The sequence below is a fragment of the Quercus lobata genome, chromosome 10 (assembly GCF_001633185.2).
Source record: "Quercus lobata isolate SW786 chromosome 10, ValleyOak3.0 Primary Assembly, whole genome shotgun sequence".
NCBI lineage: Eukaryota > Viridiplantae > Streptophyta > Magnoliopsida > Fagales > Fagaceae > Quercus > Quercus lobata.
The window spans coordinates 27,044,722-27,056,866 of NC_044913.1; positions in this window are offsets into that span (position 1 = coordinate 27,044,722).

Below are 12,145 nucleotides of genomic sequence, written 5' to 3' on the forward strand. Positions count from 1 at the left end.
GGATATTTTGGTTCTTAGTGGGACTAGTATAGAACTCTTTTGAAATCCCCTCATAGAACTAGTTCTGTATATTTTGTTTATAAACTTAGTTTGATATATTTTATTTATTACTGAGTTAGGAACTTAGGATACTAGTTCTGTATATTTTGTTTACCGACTCAGTTACATATATTTTGTTTATAACTGAGTCAGGAACTTAGGACACTAGTTCAATAGTTCATATATTTTTTTTTTATCAACTTAGTTAGATATATTTTGTTTATAACTAAGTTAGGAATTCATCTATATTTTGTTTATAAGTGAATTAAGATACTAGTTTATTTATATTTTGTTTATCAACTCAGTTGGATACTTAGACATATTTTGTTTACAACTGAGTTGGAATATTAGTTTATATATTAATATATATTTTGTTTATCAACTCAGGTGGCAAGTGTGATATATTTTTTTCTGCTTAATTTAATAATAATAGTAATAAAAAAAAAAATTGTCTAACCCATGGGTTCAACCTGACCCAACCCGACCCATGTGGGTTGGGTTGGACTTATGTGATGGGTTGGGTTGGGTTGATTTTTTTTTTACCCACCATGGTGGGTTGGGTCAAAAAATCCCCTCAACCCGACCCATGCACACCCCTAGAGACGGATTTGCTAGATGGGGTAATGGACTAACAATGGTGTTCATGGGTTGCAAAAGACATCATAGCTATATCAATCATTACTCTCTCAAAATTGTTGTCATCTCCCGACTCCAATTCCTTAAGTTGCACAAAGCTAAAAATAATCCCAGTCCACGGTGTGCGTTGCCTTCATCTCCGCTACCCTATTGATTTTTATTTCTATGAAACTAGGTCTCCAAGACATTGTATCCCATTCACCTCAAGAACCACTCCCCTCCATGTTGTTGAGTTGACATAGATTAATTTGGTTGCATTTTGGTTAGGATTTTCAATCTTTTATATTTGTTAGAGTTTATCTACTTCTACTTGAGTAAAGATGTCCCCCCCCCCCAAAATTTACTTTCATGTATCAATTTGTTTCTAATTTGAAGATTCTATTATTCTAAATTTTTTGTAGGTAGGGCTATCCAGTGGGTCAAAGACTCGACCAAACTGACCGGATCTGATCGACTCGATGTCCAGTAGGTGGACTCGAAGCCCAGGTCAGTCAGATTCGGGTCTTCTACTAATAAAAACCGAATATTTGGTTCAAGTAGCAAGTTAAGGGATTTAAAACCCATATAACCCGACCCGATCGAAGATTTTAGATTTTGAAAAAAAAAAAAATTTATTTTTTCGGTTCTTTCTAGGTGAAAATGTGAATATTGAAGTGATAAGACTAAAGCACTGACTTATAAAGACTTACACGCTAACTAAAACTTACACGACAAAGCCAAAATAAAATCAGAATGGTAAAATTTCAAATCAGTTTCAAATTCTTCAAAGTTTAGATGTCTCCAAAGTTCCACTTCCCCATGACCACATATTTTAGCCTCTCATCTCACTCTCTCAAAATCTTATTCTCCATTCTCTCACTCTTTACTCTCTCTAGTCTCTCACTCTCCACTCCACACTTTCCACACTCCTCTCCAATCCCTAGCTGCTATTGTCGCTACCTCATCACTACACCGTGACACCACTTCTTTCTTGCCTCACTTTCTTTCCACCTTGGGTTAAGTCTTCTCAACCTCTCAATCTTAACTTCTCAGTCTCATGTATATTTTCTTCCTTTTTCATCCCTCTTTTTCTCTATTTTGATTTTTGAGATATGGGTTTATCATCTTGTTCAAATTATTTAAAACTTAAAGATCATAGTTATGAGAAATTGCTTAACCACAAAGTTGCATGTGCTTGATTCCACTACAAAACATAATATCCAGTATATTTCATTGAAGAGGATTATAGTTGTAAATTGTAATGACTAGTCAGTGTAGTTACTCTCTCTATGCTTTTCTATTTGATTCTAAGATTAGGGGACCAAAACTGACCATGAGATTGGATTCAAATATGAAACCCTAACTGTTTTGATTTGATTTGTTGGGCCAAAGATTTGAGTTATCACTTTTTAAAGATGAACCCTTAATTTAAAAAGATGAAATCCTAACATATTTTTATTTTGTTTATCAGATTGCATTTTATTGCTCATTTGTTTGATTCATTTTGTTTTCCTAACTTAAAAAATTTTAACCCTAATTTTATATAGGAGTTGAAAGTTGTATAAGTAGGCTACTCTTTTTGCTTCCTCTTCAAGTTCGAATCCTTAACAGCTAAGGGTTCTCAAAGATATCATTTCTCTTTTGTTGTTTCTCCTTTAACATGTTATTGTTGTTTGTTTGTTACTTTTGTAGTTGTTTTTGTTGTTGCTTTGACCTGTTGTTGTGTCACTTGTGTGTGTGTGTTCTTGTTACTGGATTAGTAGTTTCATTGTTATGGTAGTTTGCTAATGCTTAAATTTGATGTCTTTACATTATGGAACCCTCTAGTGATGCACCCCACTGCCAAACATCACCTTACTGCCCCAGCTGAACTTGTTGCCCAACCTGAACCTGCTGCCACTCCAACTAATGTCGAGTTTCCCCCACTTCCCCCTAAAGGTAAAGGCAAGGTGAGTGAGAAAGCTGCTGGTTGTGGTAATAATAAGAAAAAGTCTACTGCTTGGTTTCATTTTGGAAAAATACAAATTAGTGAGGGTCATTTTAAGGTTATTTGCAATTATTTCCAAAAAGAACTTATTTTGCTAATAGTAAGGGGCATGGTACTACTAATTTATTGAATTATATGTCAAATTGTGTTAAGAACCTCAATAGAAATGCACTTGAAGGGCAACAAACTTTAGCATTTGAACCCAACATGGATGGGGAGGAAGAATTTCAGCTTATACCAACAGTCTTTATTGTTGAGGCTTGTAGAAAGGCACTCGCTGAGATGATTATAATAGATGAATTGCCTTGTAGGTTTGTTGAAGGATATGGGTTTCAAAGATTTTTAATAACCTTTCAACCTAAGTTATGTATTAAGGATATCCCATCTCGTTAAACTGTGATTAGGGATGTGATTGGCATTTATGGTGTTAAGAAAGAGAAACTGAAGGGTCGTAAGGTGTGCCTTATTAAGGACACATGGACTAGTATTCAAAATCTAAATTATATGTCCCTCACATGTCATTTTATTGATGATGATTGGAAGTTGCATAAGAGAATTTTGAATTTTATCAAGTTAAAGACCATAAGGGGGAGACTATAGGTTGAAAGATTTTTTTTTTTTTTTTTTTTAATACAAGATAGAAAGTTTACTCTAGCCTAATTTAAGTGTATATGTATGTGAAACTCCCTCTTGGAGACTTGAACCTTGGCCCTTACCCCCTACACCCCACAAGCACTTATACTTGTGAAGTGATCATCACGTCAAGGGTGCGCGGTGGTGACTATAGGTAGAAAGATTGAGATTTGTTTGCATGAGTGGGGGTATTAAGGGCATAGTCACTTTGATAGTGGACAATGCTAGCTCCAATGGTGCCTCCATTAAGTTTTTGCAAATTGTATTTAAAGATTAGAAGGGGACTATTTTAGAACATGAGTTCTTACACATGAAATGTTGTGCACATATTCTAAATCTGAATGGGGAGGATGGTTTGAAAGAAATTAATGCATCCATAGCTAAGGTGCGTGAAGTTGTGAGGTATGTGAAATCCTCACCAAAAAAAAAAAAAAAACTTTTATAAGTTTTGCGGAGAGATTAGGTATTGAATCTAAGTCTCTTCTTTGTCTAGATGTACCAACCAGGTGGAACTTTACCTACCTCATGTTAGAAACTGCTGAAAATTTTGAGAAAATATTCATATGAATAGACTTTAAGGATGATAGTTATTTTTCATATTGGTGGTTTGGGATCTCCTAGTGGTATTGATTTCCAAAATTGTAGGACATTTGTTGGTTTTTTGAAGCTTTTTTACAATGCAACAAAGAAGTTCTCTAGTTCTTTGTATATTACTTCAAACACCTTTTTGATGAGATATTTGTTGTTCAAGAGAATATTAAACATTGAATTAAATCTCAAAATCACCTCTTCAAAAACATGGCAACTAAAATGAAATCTAAATTTGATAAGTATTGGGGAAAATGAGATAAAATTAATCATCTTTTGTATGTGGTTGTAGTTCTTGATCTAAAAAAGAAATTGAGGTTTTTGAAGTTTTCTTTTTCTGAAATTTATGAAGATGAAGTGGTTGATGAGATGATTGATTTGGTAAGGGGTACCTTGGTCAAGTTATATGATTATTACTCTTGTGTTGATTCACCAAATGTGCAAGTACCAAGTGGGAGTGAGAGGACACACATAGACGGTGATTCAATTGGTTGTACCAATCCATATGCGATGGTTAATTCTAAATCTGAGCATTTCTTGGAGGCCAAGTAGTCCATAGGGTGTAGCAATGAGATTGACAAATATTTGGCTGAAAATTGTGAAAGTAAAAGGGATGTGAAATTTGAGATATTGGGGTGATGGAAAGCCAATTCAAATAGGTATTAAGTGCTGTCCAAAATGGCTAGGGATGTGCTGGCTGTACTTGTTTCTACTATTGCTTCTGAGTCAGCATTTAGTACCGGAGATCGCATACTTGATCCATTTCAGAGTTCACTCTCTCCTCTCATGGTTCAAAACCTTGTTTGTGCTCAAAATTGGCTAGAACTTGGTTCCAAATTTTTTTTTTCACAAATCAAATGAGGCATTGGAAGATGAATTTCATGATTTGGGTAATATGTTTAACTTCCAAACTTTTTGACTATTAAGTGCTATTAGTGTGTCTTATTCATACAAAATTTAATCTAATAGCCTTCATTTCTTTTTCTTTTCTATTTATAAATGAAGCAGCAACAAGTGGTGGAAGTTCAAGCAAAAGTTCAAGCTCAAGCAAAGGTATCTCAATTACTGTTGATGACTAATCACTAACTAGGTTAGTTTCTGCCTTTACTGTTATTTTTATTAAGTTTGGTTATTGCCATTTCTATTGATTTTGGTTACTGCTATTCTGTATTATTTTATGAATATCTTTTTGCCCCTTTTATTGTAGGAGGAAGGACACATTTTGTATAGAAGGCAGGCTTTTGGAAACATTTTGGAAGCTCTTTTGGACATATTGTTTTTCTAACTTATAAATCAACTCTTGCTTATAGAAAGGAAAACTTATAGTTTATAGGTTTTCTTTTCTATAAGTCATGGACTTAATTATAGAGAATATAGTAGTTATTCTTTAATGCTTTAGAAAAGCTATTTTTTGGAAACACGTAGGTCATGCTTGGTAATAGTTTTTGTTTTCTATTTTCAAAAACTTGTTTTTGGGAATATAATTTTTTTTTTCTTTTTTGTATTTTTGAAATAAAAAACATGTTTGGTTAGTTGAAATTGAAAAGATAGTTTTTTGAAGAAAAAATAGAAAATACTAAAATATATTGTTACTAGAATTTGAACTCTAATACTAGCTCATTAAATGAGATATTTTTATTAAATTAAATGTATATTTTCATTGACTTTTGAAAATTAGAAACTGAAAATAATATTTTGCACGTTTTTAGTTTCGTTCACAAATTGAGTTTTGAGAACAGTTTTTTTTTTTTGTCCATTTTGAGTTCCCAAACAAGTTTTTTAATCTAAAAAATAGAAAATTGTTTTTGGAAACAGAAAATAAGGGGAAAAACTAGTACCAAACACACCTTAGGTATTTCATAATTGTAACTAATTATTTATACTGTTGGGAATATTGTAACTAGTCTACTGCCTTACAGACTTGCAATAACTGTCTTCTGCGTTCTCTACCTCTATGGCTTACTAAGTATATGTGTGTGTGTGTGTGTGTGTGTGTGTGTGTGTGTGTGTGTGTATCTAGATGAAAATATTGTAGGATGCTCTTCTTATCTATTGTTGCCATACTTGCTGTGTGGTTGTGATTGATTTATTTGTTGGAATTTGTTACATGTGTGTAATGGTCAGCAAGTCTAATAGGTTGAGATGGGCTTTTATGCCTATGTGACTACTGAGTTTTCTTAATTTGTTTTTGGCTTTTTGAGGTACTGCCTAGGTCTTAAGGCAAAGACATTTTGAAAATATTTATTTCTTGTATTGTGTGGTTTAACAGGTAGTTAAAAAGTGCTTTTATGACTTTTTATTTGTTTGCTATTTTGCCCAAGTTTTTGCATGCTATTTTGTATATTTGTTGTCATCATTGTTTATATATGGCAACTAGAAACATTAAATTTGGACTAATATGGCTTAGAGGCCCAAAAGATTCAAAGTAGTATAGTGGCTTAATATAAGTTGAGCTTGAAGGCCCAATTTGAAATAAATGATATAAAAAGAGGCCCATCTGATATATATATATATATATATATATATATTCACACTAGGTTCATAAATATATAAATCCTTGTGAAAAGTATTTGGGCTAAAAAGGCCCGTAAAAAATAGTATTAAAAAAATTCATGCAAATCCACAAAATGGCCCAATTTGAAGCCCAAACCTGCCTAACCAATGAATCTGACCCACTAAACCAATGACCCAAACCGCTAGGTCCACTTGTATGTTCAATCGAGTACGGGTTATGCCCAAACCCGACTCGACCCAACCTATGGACAACCTTATTTATAGGTGCTGAAAATTATGCTTCTCTCTACTACAACACATGTAGAAGAACCAAGGTCTATTTCTTGGTTATATCGGCTAGGTTTTTGACAAAAGGCCTCTAAAAACAACCAGTGTTTCTTGGTATTTAGTCACCTATGTTAGTTTACAAGCCTGTATAGGTGTTGGGATAATAGTGTAGATGAATTGTCATAAACTATTTGATGATGACCCACTAAGTTCTATATTTATGTTAATTTCCTCTTATTTATCACAATAACCATTAATATCTTAGACTTTGTTACCTAAGGTGTGTGTTTCTACTGTATGCAGTTTGGGGATGTGCTGACTTGGGTTTGAATACTAAAAATATAATAGTTTGGACCATCTGATTTGCTCATTACCACACCTTTTGATTTATGTTTGGATTATCTGATTTGCTCATTAATACACCTTTTGATTTGTGTTTGGACTATCTAATTTGCTCATTACCACACCTTTTTGGTTTATGTTTGGATTGTGCAGTCTTGGTTTTTACTACATTCTAATGTTCAAATTTTCTTGAAATTGATCATTTTTAAGATTTTTTTTTTCAAATTGTGGTCTATTGATTTATAAATAGATATAAGTTATGTCAAATGTCAAAACTCATTATTGATTTATAAATAAATATAAGTCATGTGTCAAAACTCGTGTAAATATCAATTTGTGGCTTATTAGTTTTATGCACATCATTCATTTGACAAAATCTCTCACTTATGCATTATTTTAAGCCAACTTCACAATAAAATGTGTTATGAATTATATTTGTTATATTAATTATATGTTTATAAATAATTAGCTATAACTTTAAATTTGCAATGATTGAGATCATCTACATAGCATGTATTATAACTTTTGTGGTAAAGTGGAAAAAAAAAAAAAATCTACAACTAATTAATGTTTTTGAGAAGTAATGTTAATCTCAAGGTTGTATTGGGGGGGCACTTGATGGAATACACGTTTGTATCAAAGTATCTCATGTGCATGCACCAAGATATCGAGGTAGGAAGGGTTACCTGACACAAAATGTGTTGGCTCCATGCTCGTTTGATTTAAAATTCACGTACGTATTACCAGATTAGGAAGGAGCTGGTTCAGATTCGAGAATAATAAAGAGTGTTTTAACTAGGAACGATAACTTGAAAATCCCACAAGGTAAATTTAATTCAAATACATATTAGGGTATGTTTTATATAATTAAAAAATTTTATAGTATATAATTAGCAATTATTATTGTTTATTAGGTAAATATTATCTTGTCAATGTGGGATACATGAATAGAAGTCGTTTGATTGCACCTTATAGGGGAGTGTGTTATCATTTAAAAGAATACTCCTCTCTTTAAAAATGCTAAAGAATTATTTAATTTGTGACATGCGTCACTGCGCAATGCTATTGAAAGAGAATTTGGTGTACTAAAAAAAGGATTTCCTATCATAGCAAGTATTACAAAACCTACTTATTGTGTTAGCACATAGAACGAAACCATTTTATCACATTGCACACTTCGGAATTATTTAATGGGTGTTGATCTTGATGAAAGTCTTGTTGCTAAAGTTGATGAAGAGGTTGTTACATTCCCTTCATGAACATGTGGCCCCTACTCTAAGAGAAGATGATGATGATGCTTGGCAAGATATTATAAGAGATTCTATAGCATTAGTCATATGGCAGAGCTATGTCCAAATGTGATAACTTTTGGGTTTATTGTTATCATGTTGTTTAAGATTATGTTATGTTTCAATCACTTAGACATAAATGTTATACAAATTTCTCTTTCCAATTCGATATAGATAGAGAGTAATATCTACACATTATTTTATGTGTTTTTTTTTCCTATTAATTATAGCACAAGCAAGATATCAAAGAAGAATGGTGGAGATCCAAGCAAAAGAAGTACAACGGACTAGTGTTATGAATGATGTTTTAGTGGATGCTTTTTTTTACATCAACTGATCATAGGTTGTAGAGTTAATGTGGAATTGGGTTAGAATGCCAAGTGGCTCTAGATTCAGGGGCTCTCACTATGGTTGAACACAAGGGAAAGATCATTTCTACCAATGCTGACAAGATACTTTTATCTGGCAAGGTGGATAAGGGGGATATTATAAGCATTCCATTAATTATGTATCAACGTTCTAATTTTTATCCCTAAGGCATATGATAACATAGTGAAAGAGTTGATTGACAAATTTCACATGGAAATTAACAAGGATAAGGTGAAAAATTGACAAAAGACACTAAAAAAGAATTTTCATGAATGCCATGACATATTTAAAGATGGATTGAGTGGTTTTGGATAGAATGATTCTTCACATATATGGACAGCTAAACCAGAAGTTTAGGAGCCACTCATAGTGGTAAATTACAATTTTTTGTGAGTTTAATTTTGTATTACATAATTATATATTTGTTGCATTACCATTTTTCTTAGTTTGTAATAGTCTAAACCTGTGGCCAAGAAGTGGATGACAACACCTATGCCCAACTACCCTAAGATGACACAACTTTGGGCTAAAGATAGAGTAAAATGTGATTATGCTAAAACTGCAAAGGAGAAATGTACTAGGTATGTTGCATCGACCACTATTGATGAGATTGACATTATGGTATCCCAAAATCAAGTTTCTTTGAAGAACTTTGAAGTCGAAGGTGATCAAATGAGGTCATTAGAAAATAATGTTGTATGCTTTTGAGTGTCATCACAAGATGTAATGCCTTCTAAAAGCAAGAAAAGAAGAATGGCAGAAGATGATGAACTTGGGAATGTAAGTTTCCAGTCATTTGATAGTGTATCAATGACAATTGATAAGCGACTGAGGTTATGGCAAAGTGCTTTGCAAAGTCATATAGAGTAAAAGTTCACACAGCTTTGAGTGTATTGAACTTGAATCCAATTTCAAAGACTGAGGCCTAAATATTTTTAATGGAAAATCCAATGTATAAGAATATGTTCTTTGGTTACCCCAATCTTGAGCACAATGGTGTCCTATTGACACTGATGTCTAGATCTAAGAATTAATAAGTGTGAGATTTCTTAGTCAACTTTAGATTTGTTTTATTTTGTTATTTTGTTTGTTTTGACTAGATTTATTAGAGCTTTTTTTATGCCATGCATGGACCTTTAAAAAATATTTGTTTGCCTTTTTAGACAAATGTTTATTTTGTTAACGATAAATATGTGAAACTTGAATTGCTTTACAACAATCCGTGTGCCCCAAAATTGCATCACTCCAAAGTATTATGATGAGACTCTTGTTAATGATTAAAGTTTTTTTTTTTTTTTTTTTCAATAGACAATAAAATATATGACCTTCAAATGCTATTATCCAGTGCCTTTTGCAAATAACAAGTCCAAAGTAGGGGTTTTATACTGTTACGGTGTTACCCCGTAACACCTATTTGTTTACTATTATTGTTTCTTAGAATTTTGAAAGCAAATAACAAGCAATAAGTTTCCCATATAGTTTACTATTATTACTTTCACACTATAAGAGATGACAATAAAGTTGTTCACAGTTTAGCTAGATTGGCAATCAATTTTTTGGACTATATTGTTGTGTGGATGGAGAATGTTTCACCACAGGTTTCTCGTATACTATAGGTTGATATAGCTATTTTGCATTAATAATATTCTGCACGTTCCTTTCTCTTAAAAAAATAAAATAAAATAACAAGCAACAATATTGTTCACATTTTTTTTTTTTTTTGGATGAACACAATATTGTTCACATGGAGTATAAACTATAATCAGTTTTTTATGTTCTATAATAATGAGGGGTATAGTAATAATAAATTGTTAGGGTCTCTTTTTGGACAATGTCTAGGCCCAAGTTGAAGCAAGGACCCTGGGCCTTTTAGTTGTTGTTTAAAGGGACTGGACTTGGTTCACTGCAACTAAATGTGTTGTTTACAAACCAAATGGTGCATAGAGCAAGAATCCTACAATACATACATACTAGCAAGTAAGAATATATATGTATTGAACAATTTGAACAACAAAAAACTAATAAAGAAACAATGTAGTAAAGAGAGAGACAAAATAATTGTTAAGGATCCTTAAAACACTGTGAAATATTTCATTACTTTTCTTAGTTATAAATTACAATGTGCTTACTAAGACGTGTCACAAGGTCCAAATAAGTTCAAAAATTACAGATTTAGATGGCTATCTAAGCCTCTAAAGACTTGCAAAGTTTGAATCCCTTTGAATCCAAGTATGTTCTATAGTGGCTGTTTTAGGATACCGGACGATATTTGTCTATCTTTTACTACTTTCTTTGAGTTTTTGACAGAGTTTTCTCAATGATTCTGTTATGATTCACTATTACTCAATTCCTCTTCAATGTTGGCTGCTTCCCCATTTTATAGTGTCATTCTAGGGTTCCAGGGTATCACTGATTCCCTCCCTTTGTTCCCCTGGGTACTAGAGCCTATGTTGTGCCAGCCACTTTGGTGGTCGGTCCCTTCTTTATTTTCTCATAGTTTTTTTCTTTTGATGCCTTTTTCCCCAAAAGCTTCTTGCTGACTTTCCTTTCTAGGGTGTTCCTAGAGAGTTGACTTCTAATCTCTTTTCCTTCAAAGCTTCTACACTTCATCTTTTCAGATTCAGCTTTTTCGGCTACCTTTCCTTTTGTCATTTTTCTCGAGTGAGCTGGTTTCATCTCTGCCGAGTTGAAAGTTTTTCCAACTACTTCCCTTTGTGGTTCTTCTTTCTGGGTTCCTCGAGGTACCTGCCCTTAATTCATGAATTGTTAGTCTCAATCTCTTTGATTCCTTTCTACATCATTGAGTGGCTGATAAAGATGTATCTGTTCTTCATTCCTTGTGTTTTTTGGGCACTTCTTTTGAGTTGTCTTAATCTCATCCTAGCTTTGCTGCATGTCTTGAGGACCCCGGACTTCTGGCAGTCCCTGGATATCTCGACCCAGTTCTTATCACTGGACTCCCTTTTTATTTTTTGATTTTGACAAGTTGGGCTTCTTCCTTTCTTTCCTTCATTTTTTTAAGGCCTATCCCTTCAGGGGTTCTGGGCTTTAAATCTTTTTTAATGGATTTGGGCCTACCATATTTTTCTCTTGTGGTGAGCTCAACCCTTTTATATGGGGTTTACCCACTGTGCTATTTTGGGCCTTGATGTTATAACTTTTTAGACCTCAACATAAATATTACTATAAAATAATTTCATTCTATTCCTTTTAATATTTACTTTCAAACAATGTTACTTACATTTTATTAATTTTGTAAGTTCCATTTAGCTCAACTAGTAAAGTCTTCAATAATTGAATAAGAAATTTGAAGTTCAATCTCGGCTTATACAAAAAGCCAATTAGGGTCTTAATTTGATGAGGAAGAGCATCAGAAGCGGAGAAAAAAAAATCATTCCATTCTTTTCCATTTCTTTATTTTAAAACATCAAAACAAAATTACTTAATTCAATTTTTTTTTTCATTCATATCTTTTAAATATATTCCATTCTATCCATTTTTT